The sequence below is a fragment of the Augochlora pura genome, chromosome 1 (assembly GCF_028453695.1).
Source record: "Augochlora pura isolate Apur16 chromosome 1, APUR_v2.2.1, whole genome shotgun sequence".
In the NCBI taxonomy this organism is placed as follows: domain Eukaryota; kingdom Metazoa; phylum Arthropoda; class Insecta; order Hymenoptera; family Halictidae; genus Augochlora; species Augochlora pura.
In genome coordinates, this window is record NC_135772.1 from 16,016,278 (window position 1) to 16,037,321 (window position 21,044).

At 39.3% G+C, this 21,044-nt stretch overlaps 1 protein-coding gene across 1 annotated transcript in view; it reads left to right on the top strand.

The window, feature by feature from the left end:
* Positions 1-1,725: 1,725 nt before the first annotated feature.
* Positions 1,726-21,044, top strand: part of Pde9 (phosphodiesterase 9) — a 92,947-nt gene continuing 73,628 nt past the window's right edge. Inside the window, exons 1-2 of the mRNA XM_078176405.1 lie at positions 1,726-1,741; positions 13,215-13,279. The gene's annotated coding sequence lies outside the window, so the exon portion shown is untranslated. The remainder of the gene's footprint in view (positions 1,742-13,214; positions 13,280-21,044) is intronic.

A 21,044-nucleotide genomic window follows, 5' to 3' on the forward strand; every position in this document is an offset into this window, starting at 1 on the left:
TTTGCATAAAGAGCGATATTTTCGTGGAATTTTGTGGTAGAAATCTTGTGGAAACGTGATGGATGAACAGCATTATAGAATTCATGAAATGATTATATTTATAGATTTTATTTATGAAATATGTGAATTTTTGTACGAAAATACAAGCGCGAAATTTCTAATTTAAATTATTTATTTTTTAATTGAAATTAATAATTTAATCTGTATAAACTTTTATTATTTCACCGTTAATAAATTATGTCTGACATAAATCATTACATTAACAGTGCTGCTTATACAAATCGTTGTCTATATAAATTATTCTTTTTATAAGCTATTATTTAAAAATCGTTATTTATAAATCGCTACTTACATAATTACGCTATACTTTCATCGCTACGGAACAATTATAAATTTTTTCTACTGCCCTGTTTTCTGTCTACAAAATATATAATATCATCGATCTACGAATAATTTCTCGATGCAGGCCAGAAGCGATTCAGCAGAAACAGAGTCACTCGGTTCTGAGATTTGACAAGAGATCCGAAAGTTTGTCTACTAGATGGCAAAGATCTGCAACGAGACGTTCGCAATGTTTCAGTATGTCAATTCTCTGCGACATCTTCTTGTTCTTTGAAGGAGAATCGAAGTTTCGAGGACGACGTCTTATATCGTTGTAGACGTACACGTTCATGACGGCAGTGTGCCAGAAGGAAATGATTTCCAGAAAGTATATAAGGTAGAACTAGAGCCAGTATGCTAACGTTCGAAGAGGACTATTATAAAGGAAATGAAAGAAGATTTAAATTGGTAATTAATAGTCGGCTTTCTCTTCGGTTTCAAGCACGTTATTAAATCGCGGAATCGTCGGATTGCTTTTGTATGAAATCTGAAGAGTTTCCAACGATTGGTACTTAACTTTTAAATGGCTTGACAATGAGAAGGTAGTACAGGTTAACTTTAAGATGGTTAGGAAAATTTATGTCACCTTTGCGGAGTTGGAAATTCAGAGAAACGTAACAATATGATTTTCTAGAATTTAAGGCTCTTGACATTCTGAGATGATCGAAAGGGCTCTTGAATAAAATCGAACTAATGGTCGATCGTTCGAAGTAAAAGTGTGAAACTATTTTTGCATGGAAATGAAATCTTCTTTAGCAATTACAAGTTGAAATATTGCTTGTAAAAAGTTAATTTCTCGAATTGGAAAAACTTTGAAGAATAATTCTCTTTTCAATTGAATAAAATATAGCGCCAAGTCAAAGAAAGTTGAAATCCTTCCATTGGTCTTTTATTTCTTGATAAAACACGAAATATACAGTTTCTTACATAAATATTGAAAATGCCCTCGTTCAGGCGGTGCTTTCTTTCGGCGAACGGGTTAAGGTAAAAACGACAGTGAACCATTGTCTCGGATATTTACAGTCTTATCGAATTCCCGCGATCAATTTGCATTTCGCGACGTAAGTACGTATTCCACGATAGTAACCTGTCCACGATTTGACGCGACCATGATCCTGTCCACCTAGACAATTTATTACTTCCTTATCATTCGACCGGCCACGCGTTCTTTCTCTTTCCCTCCGGCGGCGCGCGTGCTCTCCGTTACCTTCGCGCGCGGCGCACAAGAAACAAGTCCCGCGACACGCTCGCGTTGCAAGCGCGCGCGAGTGGTCTGATTACAGTCCGAACCAAATCAACTGGTCATTCCAGATTACGTCCTCGGCTGTACGTTATCCGAGATGCGTTTCGATTTTACAAGGTACGAATTATACTATCTTCGAGGGTGTGCTTGGGCTGCTCGGCGAAACCGATTGGTTAGAAATTGATAAAACGTCACGTCGGCTGTAGAAATCAATTCTTCCTGATTTTGATAGCTTCCGTATTAATAGTACTTTTGTATTAATAATTCTTTCGTATTAAACCCTTGCCGTATTTTGTCGAGTCTGGGTCGTCATAGAGATTTCTATTAATATCTTGTTAATTATAAATATTAATCCGGAAAATTTAAAGCCGGAATAAAATTCTGCCCTTGTTGTCATCGATATTTAACCATTTAAGTAAATGTAGACAAACGCAATAAATATTCTTCCTTTTCCTTCTAAGAAATTATTACAGCAGAAAAAGTGCTCATCCTTGCAACTGTGAAGAAAATAGTATGGCCAATTAATAAATTCGTGAAGGCATTTTCCGACGTTGTCGATTGATTGAAAACGCAGATCTGTCTGCTACGTTGCGATAAATTTAAAAGAACGGAAATTGAACGGACCCGGTATCAGTTGTTGTGCAGCGAAATCGGTCGCTTCGGATAGCAAATGATCATATTTACTCCGCATCATTGTTCACGCCGTACGATTATTGATTGCGCGAAGTAACTCGAACAGATTTCATTTTCACGCTTAATGAACTGCGATGACTGCGCGGGTTTTGCGAGCGTTGGCACGGCAGCGATTTGTGATAAATATTCGCACGATGCTCAAATTGTTTATCAAGCATTAGCTCTGTCACAAATTCCATTCATTTTTAGTTAGCTTGTATAGATCACCATGTCTGGGATATTAGACGAATTTTTCCCTGTTAATCCTGTTATCTTAACGCTATTTCCACCGAATTTCTATTTAACACTATTTTTGCCAAAGTGGTCCAAAGACATAATTTTTCAGAAAAATTATATTTCCTGTGTTCTATGCTTTCTATGTAATCACTTCTCGAATTTTGCTATAGTTATCGCAAGATTAATTCGGTAAATTCTGTGACACAAAACGTTGGTAAAAATAGCGTTAAAATCACCATTAAAATATAGAATATTTCTCTGTAAATGGTCAGCAGAAGAACGACGACTCTTTCAAAATTATTGAAAGATAAAAGGATGGCAGTACAAAGTGAAAAAACGAGCACGTGTTCTCAACAAAGCGATCAGATAATAACTCTGGCTACAGACACGTCTTGAAATATATTTTTAGTTCGCTGTTATTCCCTCGATAAATATTATGACCGGAACAGTGGTCTCGACCGCGTGATTTTGCCGCGACTGTAGGAAGTCCCGGTATCATAAACGGCAGCGTCAATGCTCCCTAGTATCCTACGATCGCGCGTTATCAGCGACGCCGCGTGAATGGTAACACCGCGGTGCTTCCTTCCGACTACTGCGACTTTTATCGCGACGCTACACACTTGGGAAATGCGCGGAAAACGACTGATCCCTGGTAACATCTTAAACGCGTCAGTTGGACGATAACTGTCGGATAAGAATTATCCGAGGTCTGTCGTTGTCGTACTCGACAATTATTCCCTTATTAAATAATACGGCATTTCATTTTCTTCGTTATTTCATTTTATCGTTTCGAGACCTTGAAACTGCGATCTGCAGATTGAAACTACGGAATTTATTCCTCCACTGCAATGAACTTTGATCTAATATAATTATACACCGCGGATTTGATGTATTTACGACGAGAACGAATGAGTAAAATATCAAGCAACAAGAAAATCCAAGAAATTCTCTGCTAATAATGGATTATATTTATCTTGTTGGAATTATCAAAGGATTGTTCTTATTTAGTGCCTGCTTCTCATGATTAAGTAGAGGTATCGGGATCTGAATGCACAATCTGTGTAGAATGGTAATAAAATTAGCAATGACTGGTGCTGTTATGAAATTGTTCATAAATTAATTAATAAGACGAGATTATTTTTCCGTCGCACTCGGCACAATTTCTTCAGAAATCTTTCTAAAACATATTAAAATTTACGAATACGTTTCACATCAATTTTGCTCGAAATAACAAGACGAGTATACTCGCCCCAACATAGAAATTGACACACCTTGTAATATAAAATTAAGTAAAATAATAATAAGGTTGCACACCTTGTCTGTCTGCCATAGTAAATTCCAACCGCATAAAATCGATTACCAATTATTCAATCGCAGCTAATAATTCAAGAAATATCTCCAACGGTCTCCAATAAATTATTTCTTATTTATTTAACCAGTTAACATTTAATTCTGAAGCATTGTTGTTAGTCGCGATGAGACGATTTTTACCGTCGAGACGAGTCGGCGAAAATCGCGACGGATCGCGAAAGGCGCCTCGAGTTCCAGGGACTCGATGATGATCTTGGCTGGAGATTCGTCGTCGGAGTATGATGGGAATAATCGGTGTACCGTAAAAAATGCCTCGAGAGAAGCAGACGGTAATGGCGGCGGCATAGATGAGAAAATAATTGGCGGCGCCGCGGCGTTGCGAGGAAACGCAGCCGGCGCATCACGATCCAGTCAACAAGTTCTGAATACGTGATGCGTTTCCAAGAAAATCGTTAGGATTGCTTTCGATTAATTCATATCGTTGGCCTCGTTCCACTTATATATATATATAAACATCTCTCGTTATCATTTTCGAAAAGGTGTGCGTACACGGGATTTACATCTTCGCGTGGCATACTTCTTCAAACGAACCTTCTTGACATTTCAATTGACTGTGCTGCGTTTTACTTTGGGAGGCAAATGAGTTAAGATATTTTATCATAATGGCCGTAGTCTGGTTATTTTAATTAATTTATAATTTGTCAGGTTTTATTATCGATTTTGAAAGTATGTAGGACTTGAAGGCAAGTGTTCTTGATAATGTTACTCCGGGATATTGTTATTACAAGGTGTCCTATAAGTTACTTGTAATAAGAAAATAAAGGGTTCCTGGGGTCATTTGAAGTAAATTGTTCCTTAGCGAAAATGCAATCCGAGGCATAGCTGTCGAGTTATTAACGAAAAACAATGGCCAATGAGAGGCGAGCTCGGTTAGCGCCAGGCAGCGGAGTCAACGATTGGACGAAGCGTAGTTCCGCCGATTGGCACGGCAGACTTGCGCCAGTCGTACTCGCCTCTCATTGGTCACTGGTTTTCGTTAATAACTCGACAACTATGTCTCGGAGCAAATTTTTGTAAAGGAAAAAGTTACTTTAAATGACCTCAGGGACCTCTCAGCAAAGCTAAAGCATAATTGAGAATTTATCGCACCAGGAAACTTAACTAATCAGTACTGGTTGAATTCTGTTACTATAAATTGAATACTGTTACTATACATTGAACAATGTTACTACAGGCTGAACAGTTTCACTATACATTGAGCAATGTTACTACAAGTTCAATACTTGCCAATTGTGCTATAATAAGGTACTTTACTTCTATCGTAAATTGACCGACGAAAAATATATCTTCAATACAGCTATTTTATCCTAATACCACGTCTGTTTCCTTAAAAAATATATTGACAATCCAATGATGATTACGAACGACATTTATCGCTCCACATGACTCAAGTTTAGCCAAACCCCATGTTAAGATATACAAGCCCGCAGGGGACAGGAGATTATCGAAATCGCTCGAGCAGTGTTCAAGCGCCGAAATGTTCCTCTCGTAGCCGGAGCAATTTTAGCGCGTAATATTGTAATTGGAAAACATCAGCGCCGGCTTGGTTTCTTTACGGCGGGAGGATGCCTCGCGTCTTTGATGTTCGCTGCGCGTACGAACGTAAATAGCAGCTGCAAACGGTACACGGATGTATTTAACGAGAAACAGTGCCACGTACCCGGGCATCAGGAAATTATTGCTTCTGGCAATAAACAGTCGGAAAAACGAAAAGCCCCGCGATACCTTATTACAGACTACAATGTGGTACCCGGCTAACGCAGCCGCGATACAGCGAACGTTATTATTATTTTCTACCGTTGCTCGTCGCGTATTAACATTCGCAGATAATGCTATTTCGCGGTGAGCCCGCGCGCGCTGCCCTCCGTTTCACGCTGTTACTTACGATCCTATCGGTAGGATGATGATTATAAAAAGGATACGCGCCACGGTTAAGGCCCGTAGAAACGACAGTCGTTGCTGGCGACGGCCACCATTACTTTCGGCGTAATGAAACGGCTAATGAAACGGTAAAGCGAGAAAGAGCGGTCGGATAGGATCCGCTGTTACCGAGAAGATAATAGACATAACGTAAGCTAGGCTATTTATCGCCGCGTCAATTAACGCGGATCGTTTTCTAACTGTTATTTTATTCAACAGTTATTTTATTCCACTATATTCTGCGGGACATTAACAGCAACTTAACAAGCTTTAACAACGAGCCGTATAATTGATGAATCCGGGACTAGAAATCTAATATTTATCGTGACGATTTAATACCATAACTCTTCTGCATCATAAAAATCTTAATGAAATACAGCGGGATTGATTTTTAAACTTGCTTTCCAATAGCGTTAATTATAATGAAATAGGATACTTTATTTACTACATACGGGCACATGGAAAAATAAATTTTTGAAATATTTTGTATCTTTTTATGTAGTACGCAGTTTAGCAAATAAACTTTCCTCGAAATAGTATTTACGTATGGAAATAATGCAAATATATTTCACTGCGTAATGTTCATGTGTACTTTAAAACAAAACTGTGTACTGTTTAAAACGAAAGTTAATTTGCCATTCTGTATTATCTAAGAAATATTTATCATCCATTTAATATTTCATAGATGTATTTTCCCCAGCACTGTTATGTATATTTCCTAACTGCACTTATATTTATAGTAATATATTCGTAGAAATTAAACGCTATTAGGATATTCAGAATATAAAAGCCTTAATAGTAATAACCAGAAAAATTGACAAAAGTGCTTTTGCAAGTTACAAAATTTCAGTGCAGTTTCATTGAATAATTCGTTTCATTGAATAACTCGTCTCTTATTAGTCACCGTCTTTTGTTAATAACTCATAAACAAATCGGCGGATCGTATTTGCGCAAAGGAAAAAGTTGCTTCAAACAACCTCAGGAACCTTCTCCATTACAAGCAACTTACGGTATACCTTATACATCAGAAGTAACCCTTAACACTAGATTAAGCAAGTCATTTTGCTTTTCAATTTCAATTAGAAAAATAATTATGTAAATAATGACACAGCTTCTTATAATTTTCTGACTTTTTCTACACCATATAAATGCGTTTATTAATCATTGTTGTTGCCCCCTCTTCCTTCATTTCCGGTATATATATGTGTGTTATATCTATATTGCCGAAAAGCAGTCATTTCCCCGTCTTTCTAGTGTTAAAATCGCAGGAGTAGCGTTGAAGTATGTCCACATCTCCTTGCGCCGTGTTTCGGTATTAAATAGCGCCCGCTAATGGAATTCGCTGCGGCAACTCGTGGTCCACCGATTGGAAAGTCGTAAGTTCCCTCGGTAGTAACACGACCACGTAGTTCCTCCGGAGTCGACTCCTCCCGTATCTTCGGCGCCCAGTTTTCCTTGATCTGTCCGCGCGGCACCTATCCGCCCTCCGCCGTAGGACAAGCTCGTTCCCCGCTGTCCGAGTAAAGTGTCGCCGCGTACGTATATACCTGCCGCATGACGGACATAATAATAGCGCATACTTTACGGACGGTATGTGCACAGTATCGGGTCGGCGCGGCGGTCCGCGTCGGCCGCCACGAGAGCCCCGGCCCCCGAGACCAGGATTCCGATTTAAGTGTTCCGCAAATACTGTTACCACGAATAGGCGAGGGAACAATCCGCTCCGTCTCGCGGCTATCCGTTTGATAATGCGTTCCGCGACGGGGATTCTATACGACGCCGATAGCGCGGCCCGTTCCCTATCGGTTTTATATCGGATGTAACGATCTTTCTACGGCGAGGGGGGGAGGAGGAGACGACCCGGCGTTGATTCGAGAACGAGCAGCCCTCGTTTACGATCTATCCGCCGTAATTTCGTGGCGCTACACGAACGGCGGCTCCTTTCCCGCTCCCCCGCCACGCCGACGAGTCGACTATTTGTACGGTGCTTGTCGCTCTTGATAACGTTTTATGACTGTCGTTGTTGCGGGAAGCTTCGGGGGACAATACGTGTTTTCTGCAACTTGGTAGCGAACTTGCTGCTATGCTAAGATTTTCGAAAAAATCCTGCGAAACTGTTTTCACGCGCGGTTAATGTGCGGGCGTGGTACAGTCGCGTTACGTGGGATAAATTCCTGTGTTCCTACTTCTGAGATTTTGAAAGTTTAGGGGATGGTGACTGATACGAGACTCTTTCGAAAGCCACAATTTTCGATTAAAGATACTTTTATTCGAATTATTTGTATATTTAAAAAGTAAAATATTTATTCTTCTGCGATCTATTGGAAAATACAGAGAAAAGAAATTGACTCATTACGATCTACTTTGTTCTCTCAGACTATACATATGCAAATGAGGATGAAAAATCAACTATTTTTAGGTTCTAAATATCAGAAGATTTTTGTTTTTCTTTTATTTATAAAGGAGAATTCGTGATTTGCATACAGGAACTTGCTTTTAAAAATATCGTACCCCATCAAATTATTAAACTTATTTTAGAAACTATCTTTGCAATATATTGGTCATAAGGTTAATAAATATGTGGACTTTTAACTTCATATTATTTTTCATCCCTAAACGAGAAAATCGCTGGTTTTAAAGTCATCCTACGTGAAATAGTATGTGGTCATTGAAGGGTTAATACGAATCTGTATAGCAAAAGTTTGGAAGATAGTGAACGGAAATTGATTTCGTATAATTCTTGTCATCTAACTATGATACTATTTTTCTATAATTATGATCTATAATCGCGTCGATAATTAAGTTACGCAGGAAATATCAAGTACGGTATAAATTGTCCGATCATTGAAGCCAGTCTCGAGCGTTCGCGAAATCACCGATTCGCAATAATGTCAGGATAATTCGTTTGTTGGAACGCTTCCTTGTTAATTAAACTGCGCCATCCACGATTGCTGTTAATTCTTGTCGAACGGTCGGTTCGTTCCTGGAAGAAATTCTGTGCAAGAAATTGAATTAGATTTTCTCTGTCGAAGATTCTATACTACTTTCGAACTGCTGATATAATTACACCAGCACCTGTAAGTATTTCTTGGGGCGTTAAATTGTCGAGATCTTGGAGCGATGTTCGTTTCAGTGACTATTATATATTTTTATATTATCGTGACCACTTTTTGAAACTGCACATTTTTTATTTTGCACAAAGATCCGTTATAAAATAAAGATCCTAGTTATAAAATAAAACACTGTTCAAAAATTATATAAATTACTGTTACTGTACTGTATTTGTTTGATTCTTTTATATTCTGTTTAAATATAACATTTTTATAAAATTATTTAATAAAACTAACTTAATTTAATTATTTAATAAAAACTTAATTTTTATAAAACTATTTAATCAAGAATATTGAAGTATCTAGTGTACTCGTCATGAAGAAATTATAACATTTTAAGTTACGATGAATATACATAAAAATCAGCTAACCTCGTCGATTTAAAAAATCATTTAACATCGACTATTGATTTCATATTGAAAATTATAGAAATACATTGTCTAGCGAATAAAATAACAGTACCTTCTTGACGTACCAGAAATACTGTTTAAACACTCCAAAGTAAATCGAGTACCTCGCGAAAAGACTTCGGCGGCCGCACACCTTAAATCTCATTTCGCCGGCTTATTTGCGCCTTCGTCCCCTGGTAACGCCATAAACTGTCCTTTCCGCGTGAAATGATTTCTGCGCGGCGAAACGAAAAGCCGTGCCGGTCAGCTGAAAACAATGATAAAGACGACGGCCTACATGTCAGCGATATTGCCCGCGGTAGATCCATATTATCGTATCTCCTCGACTTTGGACTGAAGTGCTTTTTGCCACAACAGAAGCCCAAAGCCTTTCTCCCTACCCTTACGAGGCACCCCAACCAGATGGACAACTCCCGGGCTACACTTTGTGTGCCCGGGCGACCCTTTGTGTAGGTGTCCGGAGTCGCTGCGAGCCCCTGTCGGTTGCGCCACTGTACTTCGCTTGCCCCGGCTACAAGGGGATGGATGAAAACAGGGACGGAGGAATTCATTGTGCCGCGGAGCACCGGCGAATGATCGAATTACTTTGGCACAAAAGTAACCGCGACTCGATTATATTCTTGAAATTACCGCCAATAAACAGCGGGTACGCGTACGAATAGCTTTTGCGACCAGCCAGCCTGTAGCAGGAGAAAGAGAGAGGGAGAGGGAGAGACCTTTTAACATTTCCAATCTTTAAACTTCGTTCAGCACTTTTACGGCGCGATCCCGTGCTCCCTGGTAGCTCGACAAAGCCCCGAAGGCGCATTCACGGTCGCCGTTGAACATCCCGACGCCGTGAGACGTTTCCGAAGTCGATGAAAGGACCGTCGCATTCGCAATGTGCAGGACCAGCGATCGATTCGACACATTCTATTAACCCTCTGACTCGGGCGCTCGAGCGACGACTGAGAGCTCGCTTTTTGATTCGAACAATTTATCGTAGAACAAAACTACCATGAACCTCCTATACCCAAGAGGAACAATAATTTGTTAGAAATCAGTCTTCTGAAAATGATTAACTTAGCGCTGGGACATCTCCGCCTCGCTACACGAAAACTACGTGGCGAACAAATATTAGAATTCCGACCACCTTGTAGATGCAAATGACGCATCCCACGTACGTCAGGCTTCTCGATCCAACGGCAAACGTGCCCTCAACGGATCCCCATTTTCCAGATATTGACTAGAGGATTTCATGCTCGGTGATCCCGACCGGGTAAGCCGAGACGATCGGTTGTCCGAAGATCAACTACCAATTAAAATCAGATCAGCTACTTCAGCCAGGTATTCGAGCCGAGATCAAACGTCTTCCATTAAGATACACTCGATCGCAACCGGCTTCCCACCAAAGCCGTCCCTCCCCTTTGACCTTGGCGGAGCCGTCGAATCCCGGCATGACCTGATATACATTTAAATTACCGTTGTGGACCGCCTCGATATCGGCGACGGCCGCCGCGAGTTCTCCCGAGTGATCATCTTCGCAATATCCTTCGGACTCCTAGACCAGGCTGCATTAATGGAGCAATTTTCTCATCCATCGGCGCTATTGTCGGACGAAGTGTACGCCGGAGTACCGATGCCCGCCCCTCCCTCCGACACCTTGTTCTCCGGGGGGAGAATAGGAACGGGATTTCCATTCACCTGGGCCGCTATTCAGACTTCTGATTCCCGGCGTCTGGCCGGGTCAGCCTCTCTCGCCACGTCGAAGGTCTGAAGTGTGCAACCGGAGTACACCTAGGAACATCGAGATCGATATTCCTGTGTTTAGCGGGCGAAATCGGCTTTCCCTGCCGTCGACGCGAGGCGGCTTTAAAGCCGGTTTCCATGACCACGGGCACGGACGAGGCTTTACGTATCACCAGCCACTTCGCCGCATCGTTTTCCGCTTCTCCGTTTCTCCCATCTCTTCTTCTCCTTCCTTTTTTCCCCGTCTTTTCCAGGACACACGTTGCTGCAACGAGCCCGGGACATTCTCGCGATACGGTCCCGTGCTGTTTAGGGGTGGTCGTGATGCTTGATATTTATGTCGAGTGGTTTTTCACGCGCCATAATCGCGCTCAACGTGGACGTGTTTCAGTCCATCGAGCCCGGCGCTTTCGCGCTGTCTCGGAACTGTTTAAACGTGTTTCCGTAATTGCTTGTCATTCGTTCGACTTCGGCGCGAGCGAGAGAGAAAGCATTGTTCCACCGTCGTAGGCTTCACGGACTATTGCTCTTTGCTTGTCCCCGCGCTTTATTATGTCGACCGACGCGTACGTCTCTGTGTCGAGTCCGAGCGTTTCGACGTTGCCCAAGAGGCGCTATCAGATCATGGGATTTCGATGGTGTTTTTTTTTTTATAGGCGGTTTTATGCAACGTGAAATTGGTTCGCGTTTAATCCCTGGCTGACGCGGCCGCCGTTGCGTACACATTTTTATATTTACCTTGGCTGTTTTTGGCGCGCTTGTGAAAATATCGCGCGATTGTTCTCGAACAATATTCTATTTTTAGTTGGCTAGGTCGAATTTAGATTTTGATAACGAAAATTTTGAATAGACCGCGGATTTTGTAAATTTGTGAGAAAAGTAGGAAAATTAAATATTGCGCGAAGGATTTAACAATTTTATTATATTATTTGGGATTTGTTAGAATTATTCAAGACATGGTATGTTCCTTAGTTTTTGGTTTGAAATATTTGTTAGTATTATCGATAATTTCGAAAATATGCGGTTGGGTCGATTCAGATAGGCCATCGTACATATTGAAATAATAACGCATAATTTTCAAGAGCAATAAGTGACGTTTCGTAAGAAAAATAAGGCTATACAATTTCTTTATAATTAACCTAAACACGGTACTTTAAAGTCAAATCTAGTGTCCCAATAATTTTGGGAATACATAATCACAGATAAGTGTTGCTAGTCTTCGTCTAATCTATGTAAAGTATAAGTAATTAATAATATATAAGTATAAGTAATTAAATACCTTTAATTTGAGAGTGTTGTCAGACGGGCGGCGTGCCGTCAGACAAATTCATTGTCTGCGCGATCCGTAACAAAAGCAGCGGCCCGGCGGTAGTATCGGTGAGAGATCATCGGATCGCCGCGGCTCAATGGGGATGCTATCAAAGTCGGAAGAACAATTTCATTTCGGCCGAGCTGCAAAAGAACGGACTTTTTTATCCAGTTTCCCCGTTTGGCCTCGAAGCGGGATTCTAAATTGCGTCGCGTTCGCCGGGCTTTGGCAGCGTTTCCATGGCGACTTTGTGCCGTAGGTGTGCGTGTCTGCCTGCTGCAAGCCCCGACGTCTCGCCCCGTAATCACCGATCGCGTCGGCCGTCCTTTTTACCCTATGGTTGACTCCTCGATATCTTGTATCCTCGTGACATTCGTCGGCGCGTGTTTGATCTAAAAACGAAAGTCGTGTCGCCGTTGCGCGGCTCCGAAGCGCCTCGGATATGTTCTCCGCCTCGGGAAGTATTCGAAATTATACCGTTCCCTCCGTTCACACACGGTTCTAATAAATCTTGCGCGACGGCAAATATAAAAATATATTTCCAGCGACGGGCCGTTCCCAACTCCGCGCCGGATTATGGTGGCCATGACGGCCCGCGGTGCTCGGGTACGCGGCGAGGCTGGATTTATTAGAAACGCTGCGAAAGTATTAAATGTTGTCTTTATTCGAAGGTTCTGTCATAAAGAACGAGAACTGTTGTTGTTTAATCAGATTTAGATAGACTGCGGGTATTTTTTAATAGATTGCAAGTCCAATTTTCTTTTCTTCTTTAATAATTCGATTAAGTTGACCTCGTCGTTTGTTGTTCATTGTAAATTTTTTGCTGTTCGCAGTTTCAACCGCCCACCGTTGCCACAAGTGCATCAAATCCGCAGTCCGCTTACGAAGATACACGAATGTACGTACAAACGAAAATATCTTCTTATTACACATTTTTATTATAAGTTGCTGTGTACATTGTACGCGCACTGTATTATACTTTGGTATAGATATTAATATGCATGCCAATGCGTTTCTTATTTTTTATCCGATTCAAGGAAGCTAAATGCATATCCTATATCTTATATCCTATATCCTATCCTATTCGATATTCCTTGTTAAAATATTTCTAGTTATATTAACACTTTATCGACCTATAAATTGCCATAGCAACCCTTAATTGTTATCTATTATTGAGATAAATGTACTAAATTGTACCACAAGCTACAATATTATCGCATAAAATTTTAAATATCAAATACCTTTCGCGATTAATAAGATAAATAAAATCAACATAGACACGAAAATTTTTACGTTCTGTCGATAAATTGTTAACAATCGGTTCGTGTTTCGGCGACTCGCGTCGCGAAGAAAACCTGTACGGTTCGCACACGTGCACGTTGTGACACACATATACGCGGGAACAGTAAGTCCCCGGTGACTCGGTCTTATAACGCAATTGTAGAACGTTTAATTCGATAAATTAACCTCTGGTCCCAGTTGTCGTCGAGGTCTATGGGGCAGAGGAGAGAAAGAGAGAGAGAGGGAGCGAGTCGGCCGGGCTAAACTGCGGCAGGAAATCTCTTCAATCTGCCCTGATGCGCCTCGTTAACGAGCGTTTGTTTTCTTACGCTGCGGCCGCCGCCGTTTGCTATCCTTCACTTTCCTCTCCTCGAATCCCCCCTCCCCCTCCCCCCGCGCGTTGACTTGATCTCTTGTTTCCGTAATTGTTATACTTTCTTTCGTTTAACGCGATTTTCCTTCTGTTACTTTAATGGGTAGAACACGCATCGAAATATGAGAGAGAGAGAGAGAGAGAGAGAGAGAGAGAGGGGGAGAGAGAGAGAGAGAGAATGTAATTGGTGTACATGGAGTGTTCGACGCGTTTATGGTTAGCGGAAGCCGTTCGTCAATAATTTCTGCATTGATTTTATCGCGCAGATGCAGTGCATTGCGGGATTGTCCGAGAGCCTGTTAATTACGTTAAGCGACGTTCGTGTCCAAACAAAAAGATCTTGCTTGAAACTCCCCGAATGAGATGAACTGGCATAATCGAGGGGGAAATGTGTGTATAATACCGAGACGCGTGTACGCAATGGTTGATCAATGGTTTAATTCATTTGTCCGAGCGCTCGGTCATTTATTTTTCATTCTCACGGGAATATTAATGAACGCGAAGTGCAGCCGACTCTGCCGATTATAGCGTTCTAATCACCAAATTGCGTTCACTTCGCGGGCGGTGCCGATTATTAAACTTGATGCATAGGCCGGGTAAACAATTTCTTCTCACGCTCTGTGTGCATTAGTCGCGCGAAAATTCTGGCTAGAACCTCTGTCATTTATCTTGTCCATATCTATGTTTATAATTAATATTTGTATTTAATATTGATATTTAATATTTACATTTAATATTCATATTCAATGTTTAAATTTAATATTCATATTCAATATTTAAATTTAATATCTATATTTAATATTTGCATTTTATCCTATTTATATTCACATATAGAAACTCTTATCATTATTAGAGTCACAAATATTTTACTTTCATTTTTACGAAAATTTGTTTTCCCGACTGGTTCCTGTTATACTTATTATTTTTCCCAAGCTGAAATAAGATTCTTTATGCTGAACGTGAAGTGCAATAGCGATTGGTATTTATAGAAGCGAAGGCTATGCGGTATTCCAGGGTAGACGTCCCAGCTATTACCGCCTTAACTTCATCGCGTAACTTCAGTTAATTATTTCAAAAGTTGTTTAACCCGAAGATCATATTGACAGCATAATAACGCTTGAGATCTCTTTTATCAAAGAAAATTCTTTTATGTAAGAAATATTAGATTACAAAAATGATCAACAGGTACAAGTTACATATAAAATCGAATAAAATTGATATACCTAATTATTATAAACTGACAATAAAAGTCACTTTTACTCGTTCATATTAAAAAATGATTCTTAAATGTATTAATAATTCATTTATTGCCATTATAATCCGTAAAATTACCACTCTATTAATTTCTAAATATAACTATTCAATGTTGTTCTAATATTCCTTAAAACGAAGTTGAAGTTCACCATTAATATCAATCGTACCTACAATTTTCGTCGAATTATTTCGCCATTAAGAAAAATAATTAGAGTGGCAATTACTCGGTCGCCGACGGTAATTAGGATACCTAGCCCGACGGATTCGCTGCGACGAATATCAATCGATCGAAACACGCGACACGGCTCGGCTACGTGTGATAAACTTTCGTGCTCCGCGGCTCCCTCGTTTCCGAAGGAATCTCTTAAATATTTTACGAGGAGCTCATTTGGCAAAGTGAAATATTTAAATGAAGGGCCCCAGCGTAATATCCATACCTACGCTGATGACTGCTGGCAGGTGGTCGGGATCCTTCCTTCGGCGATCTGTGGCCTTTCAGAAGTTAAGAAGTCAATAAATTCCGTGCGGCGCACGGAACGCCGGACGTGGAATGCAGTCGATGAATCAAAGAATATTATTCTTGAAAATGTTCTTTCCGAGCGATCGCTTCTCTTTATAACCCTCTTCGGGATATCGAACTTAATCTCCGACGACGTGAGATACACCTTATGGGAGACGGACATGTCTGACAATATGATGTACAGTACGCGTTATATACCGAGATAGGTATAGAGAGTGATAGAGATGGGTATAGAGATAGATAGAGATAGAGATAAAGATAGAGATAGATAGATGGATAGAGAGATGGATAGAGAGAGGGAGAGAGAGAGAGGGGAGAGAGAAAGAGTAGAGGGAGAGAGGATCACGTGTCGTTCTCAGGACGCAATAAAACGGAGAAGCTTTCTATTCTATCGAGAAAACGGAGCCCCTTGCCCTTTACTCAGAGTTTTGTGCATTAGTGAAATTAATTTCTGTATTTCTTCTTTGCTACAGAAATACTACGCGGACCAGTTGCTTTCACATACAGAGTGTGCCGTAATAAATGATACAGACTGCTGGATAAATGAACAAAAGCTAATTTAGATTAATTAGAGGAAAGCTGCCAATATCGTATCACTCAATGCACTTAGAATTGTTAGAAAAATTTTATAAGCTTCGTTAAAGAACAGTTTGAATGATAAAGTGAGATCTCGTTGAAAATAATCTATTCGCAATTATTTATTTATTATACTTCGGGAAAAATGTATTAACATAGTTATGATTGCTTTTGTAGAGAAATGTACTTTGTACATTCTGGTCCATTAATAAGAGCTTTGAGGAAATTTTAGTAAAAATTAAACAAAAATGCTTTTTGATACATTCGAAGTATATTTAACAAAACGGAACAAAATATGGCAGAAAAATATTCACACAATGAAATACAGAATAAAACTAAATATAGACACATACTACGTTTGAGATAGCCTTATTTGTTTAAACATGTTGTTTCACGCCTTATTTCAGCTGTATAATAAGTTCATAAATTCTACTGTTACCGACTGAGAAATCGATCCATAAACTCGCAGGACAACGCATTGTGCGTCGCCGTATAATGCAAGTAGAAACGGCGAGCACTAGTCAGACACGTTGTTAAGACATCCTGAGAACAGCGCGCTGTGAAGTTTCAAAATAAATGCTGCTAAAATTGTATGTTCGTTTAAGAACACACCTTTTTGCCATTGTCTTGTTTTTGAAACAATAGCTAAGAGATCTACTAGAATCTTTTATCACGACGTCATTTTTTAGAATTTCTTCAAAAATCTCGGTTAATTAAAATCTGCAATTCCGATGATTTTAACGCTGGTTTTAACGCTAGCTTTTCGAACGAAATTAAAATCAGAAATGCTCGATGCATGGAACCTGTTTCTGCGTAGATTCGCGCAAATTCTACGACTTTGATACTTTATATCCTTCGGCGACAGTATGACTAATAACGCGATGACTAACACAGTGGTCATCTTAAACCGCAAACTATTTTCCAGTGAATTAATTAGATGTATATAGTTTTAAGTCAGGTTCGCGATATCGAATTCTTTGCGATTTTTCGAAGTCAAGAATTTCTTTGGAACTTTTGATGTCATGTTATCAGACATTAATTCTTACATTAGTTCTTAACTTTCGATTGTCCTCGGGCGAATTAAATCTCAGGAGTTGTAAAAATCGATTTTTGCAAAGTGCAGATCTATTTAGCATGCTGTTGCAATACTTAAAGAGTATCTTACGAATTTCAGAGTTAGTTAAATTTAATTTAAAATAAATTTCAAAAAAATTAATTTAACACAAATTCAATTAATACTTCATTTGTAAATAATTAAATCTTTTATTTGATCAGAAAATCATTGAAACAGTTCATCCATTATTTCCATTTTAATGTTACTTTTTAATCGAATTTCGTGAAAAGCAATCAAATGTTTGCATCAACGCGAGATCAAACAAAAGGTTCATGTAACTCGACGTCAATAGAAGGCGCGTTTCCAGCGAACAAAAGTTGTACCGTAGAAGAGAACGTTTCTAATCCAGCGAAGCTCCGTTGCGATTAGTTTCGTGGAACGAGTGAAAAAATGATCGGATCGAAATTACAGCCGACGTGTCTAATGGTTGTAAGCAGATCGCGAGAGTTCTTCTTTTACAACGAGGACTAATTAAATATTGGATTATTACACACAAGATGGCCTGAAACGTCCTTAATGACGGGTTGCCGGGCGCAGTCCGCCGTTCGATTGTTAGCCCACATACACCGGCCGCGATGACGTTGACATATTCGAATTATACACCGTGTGTATGTAATAGGACAGCGCCGAGCCTAAGATGAAATGCATTCGTTTGAGCGCGCAACTACTTATTACGTCTCGATTGCATTATAATTACCCGCTGTGAAAATGACACGCACCTTCGTTCGCGACTTCGTTTTATTCGTTAACGATGTCTCGATGTATTTTTGCGGAATATTAAAACGCGTTTGAGAATGCGGATGTCGCTGGCTGTACCCCCCCTTAATCTCGTCGCGATTTTTGCCATTTCGCTGGTTTTCTTATTCGCCGCGGAACAAGGTTCGATGGTTGAGCGAAGACGCGCCCGGCTGGACGCGAGATGAGAATTTTTATCGTTTCGGCTGTTCGTTCTTTTAATTGTACGAGAAAGTTTCGCGAAGTCAGCTTTTCTGTAGCGGCCCTCGGCGACGACAGAAAACCAAGCGAAACCGCGGGGACAGAGATAAAGTGCGATTCCAGTCAAACGGATTATGCGTTCGAACCCGTTCCGCATGCTTTCAAGATATACTCCTCTTTCGCGTTTCACTCTTTTCCCGATATCCGTCGGTTAACAGAGAGCAAAAGAAACGACCACGCAGTGGGGTATTTGTACGATTTCGCTGGACAAAATTATTTTCCTCGCTTAATGTGTCCAAAAGGTATCTCATTTATAATACTTCAACCCAGAATAAATACTCATAAATAAATTAAAATAATTAATAAGGTATAGAAAAATCTTATTTTCATTATGTAATGGATTCTGGGCGAAAATATTTTAATTATTTTATTTATGGTATTTGAACACAGTAAGAATGATAGAATAAAGAAACAAATATTATTATTATGCTAATTAAATTATTATATCATGCTATGTTTTAGTAACCATTAAAAAACATTTAAAAAAAAAACTAAAAATATCAGAAATAACAATTACAAAGCATTGAAAGCTATTCAAAACAATTACAAATTTAATCAACTCGATACTTCGATATCATCTCGTTTAATGACTCACGGCTTATTTATCACAATAGCGCAGATCAATTTGTCATCTCGCGCGAGATTCGATATTTCGGCGATCTTTTCGGATCGGATGAATCGGTGTTCGTCGTCGCGAATTTTCTATCAAGATCCGATCGATACCGCCGGAAAGAAATGACTTCGGCGTATTTCATTAAAATTCGTTTGTGGCTTACCTCAATATTTCATTGTGTATGTAAAATGCAACCTACTTGCAGCGGATGAGAGGCTCCCGGTAGAATGAATAAAGGAATAATATACGTCGCTGGAACGGCAAGTAAGCCGGAGCGCGCGCAATATTCTTCTTCCCGTATTAATAAAAACATTACGAAATGAAACTTACATGAGAGGCAGAGCCGAAGAATAAATCCTCCGATAATCTGATAATAATTGTTGCTTCGACGAACGTTGCCGCGCGCGGTTGAAATTGATTGACCGTATTTTCTTGGCGGTATTCTCTCGGTTATTTATTATAATGGATACTTTAAATTGAATACATTTGAATCGTTGACGGCGCGTTCGCGTTCTATTGCATCAGAAATCGTTTCCGCGGTGTTGAGTGATTGAAAGAAGTTTTCTTTGGTTCTGCTATGAGTCAATAGCTTGCATTGTTTTACATTGTTTTACAAATAAATCGCAATGTAAAGGGTTGAGTGTCAAATAACTACATACACCATCATTAATATAACAATTAAAAATAATATATTTATTGCAAATAACGAGCACATCACCTACTAAAAATTCATAAATAATATATTCTGATTAAATATTAATGAAGAAATGCTTCATCGTCTGCATTGTTCATATTAAAAATCCCTCGTCCGTAATAACGGGGATTATGGGAAACAAATTACAATTAACCAAGAAATATATCCACAATGTCCAGAAACATTCTTGAAATTCTTTTCGAGAATTCTTTTCTTTTTAAAATTTCAATTAATTCGGAGCCGCGGAGTCTGTAGAATTCTTGGCAATCATATGGACGTCATCGTAACTCCGAAGAATTCAGGCAAATTAAAAAAGTGCTTCCTTCATTAAAGCTGGCCGACCGGAGAGATTTTCGAAAGAAATATTCTACCTCTGATTTAAATGCCGTATTGACTCGCCGTAGAAATCGAATATGAAACCATTCGAATTCTGTTCCCCTCAGGAAATGAACCGAGCAAGATTCAAATCTAGAAATAGGGGAGAGCACCGTGTAAAAAAAAAAGGAGAAGCCGACAAAGTCCCTGGTTAATTTCCTTACGAGCCCCTTCGCTCTCACATTTCTCACGCTCGAATCACTGTTTCAACCATCGCCGTTCTTTCTACGATTATCTATCACTTCCTGTGTTATTTATTACTCACTCTGTTATTTATTACTTACTTCGTTTACGTAATCTTGTAAGTGGATTTTGATCTGACTTCAATTTTTATAGACTGCACTATTTCTTTAGTTTTGGGCCTTTAATTTTGTATTAGTTTTTGAACATTTTGTGCTCTTGTCTGTGCTGTATTTTTTATAGAAAATTATTGACGCAGGGGAGATCGACTTCCATATGTATATTATGAATTTTGGGATACTACCAACACTATTGCGTTAGAGTTTGCATGATATTATTACTATTATTATTATTGCTTTTAGTACTTGCATGGTATATTATTATTAATATTATTATATGTACCCTTCTGGTGTAGCATGCAAAATGGCATTTCAAATGCAATGTAAGGAAAAAATAAGTTTTGGCACCTAAAAGTTAAGTTTTCACGTTGCGTTAAAATTGTGACATTTATAAATGCTATTTTTGCAAGTATTCTCGTGTTAAATTTCTAATCAGAATTTCCTTCGAGAAATATTAATTGTTACTCAATATTACATTGATTATTACTCAATATTATAGTGATTATTACTGAATATTATATTGATTATTACTCAATATTATATTGATTATTACTCAATATTATATCTA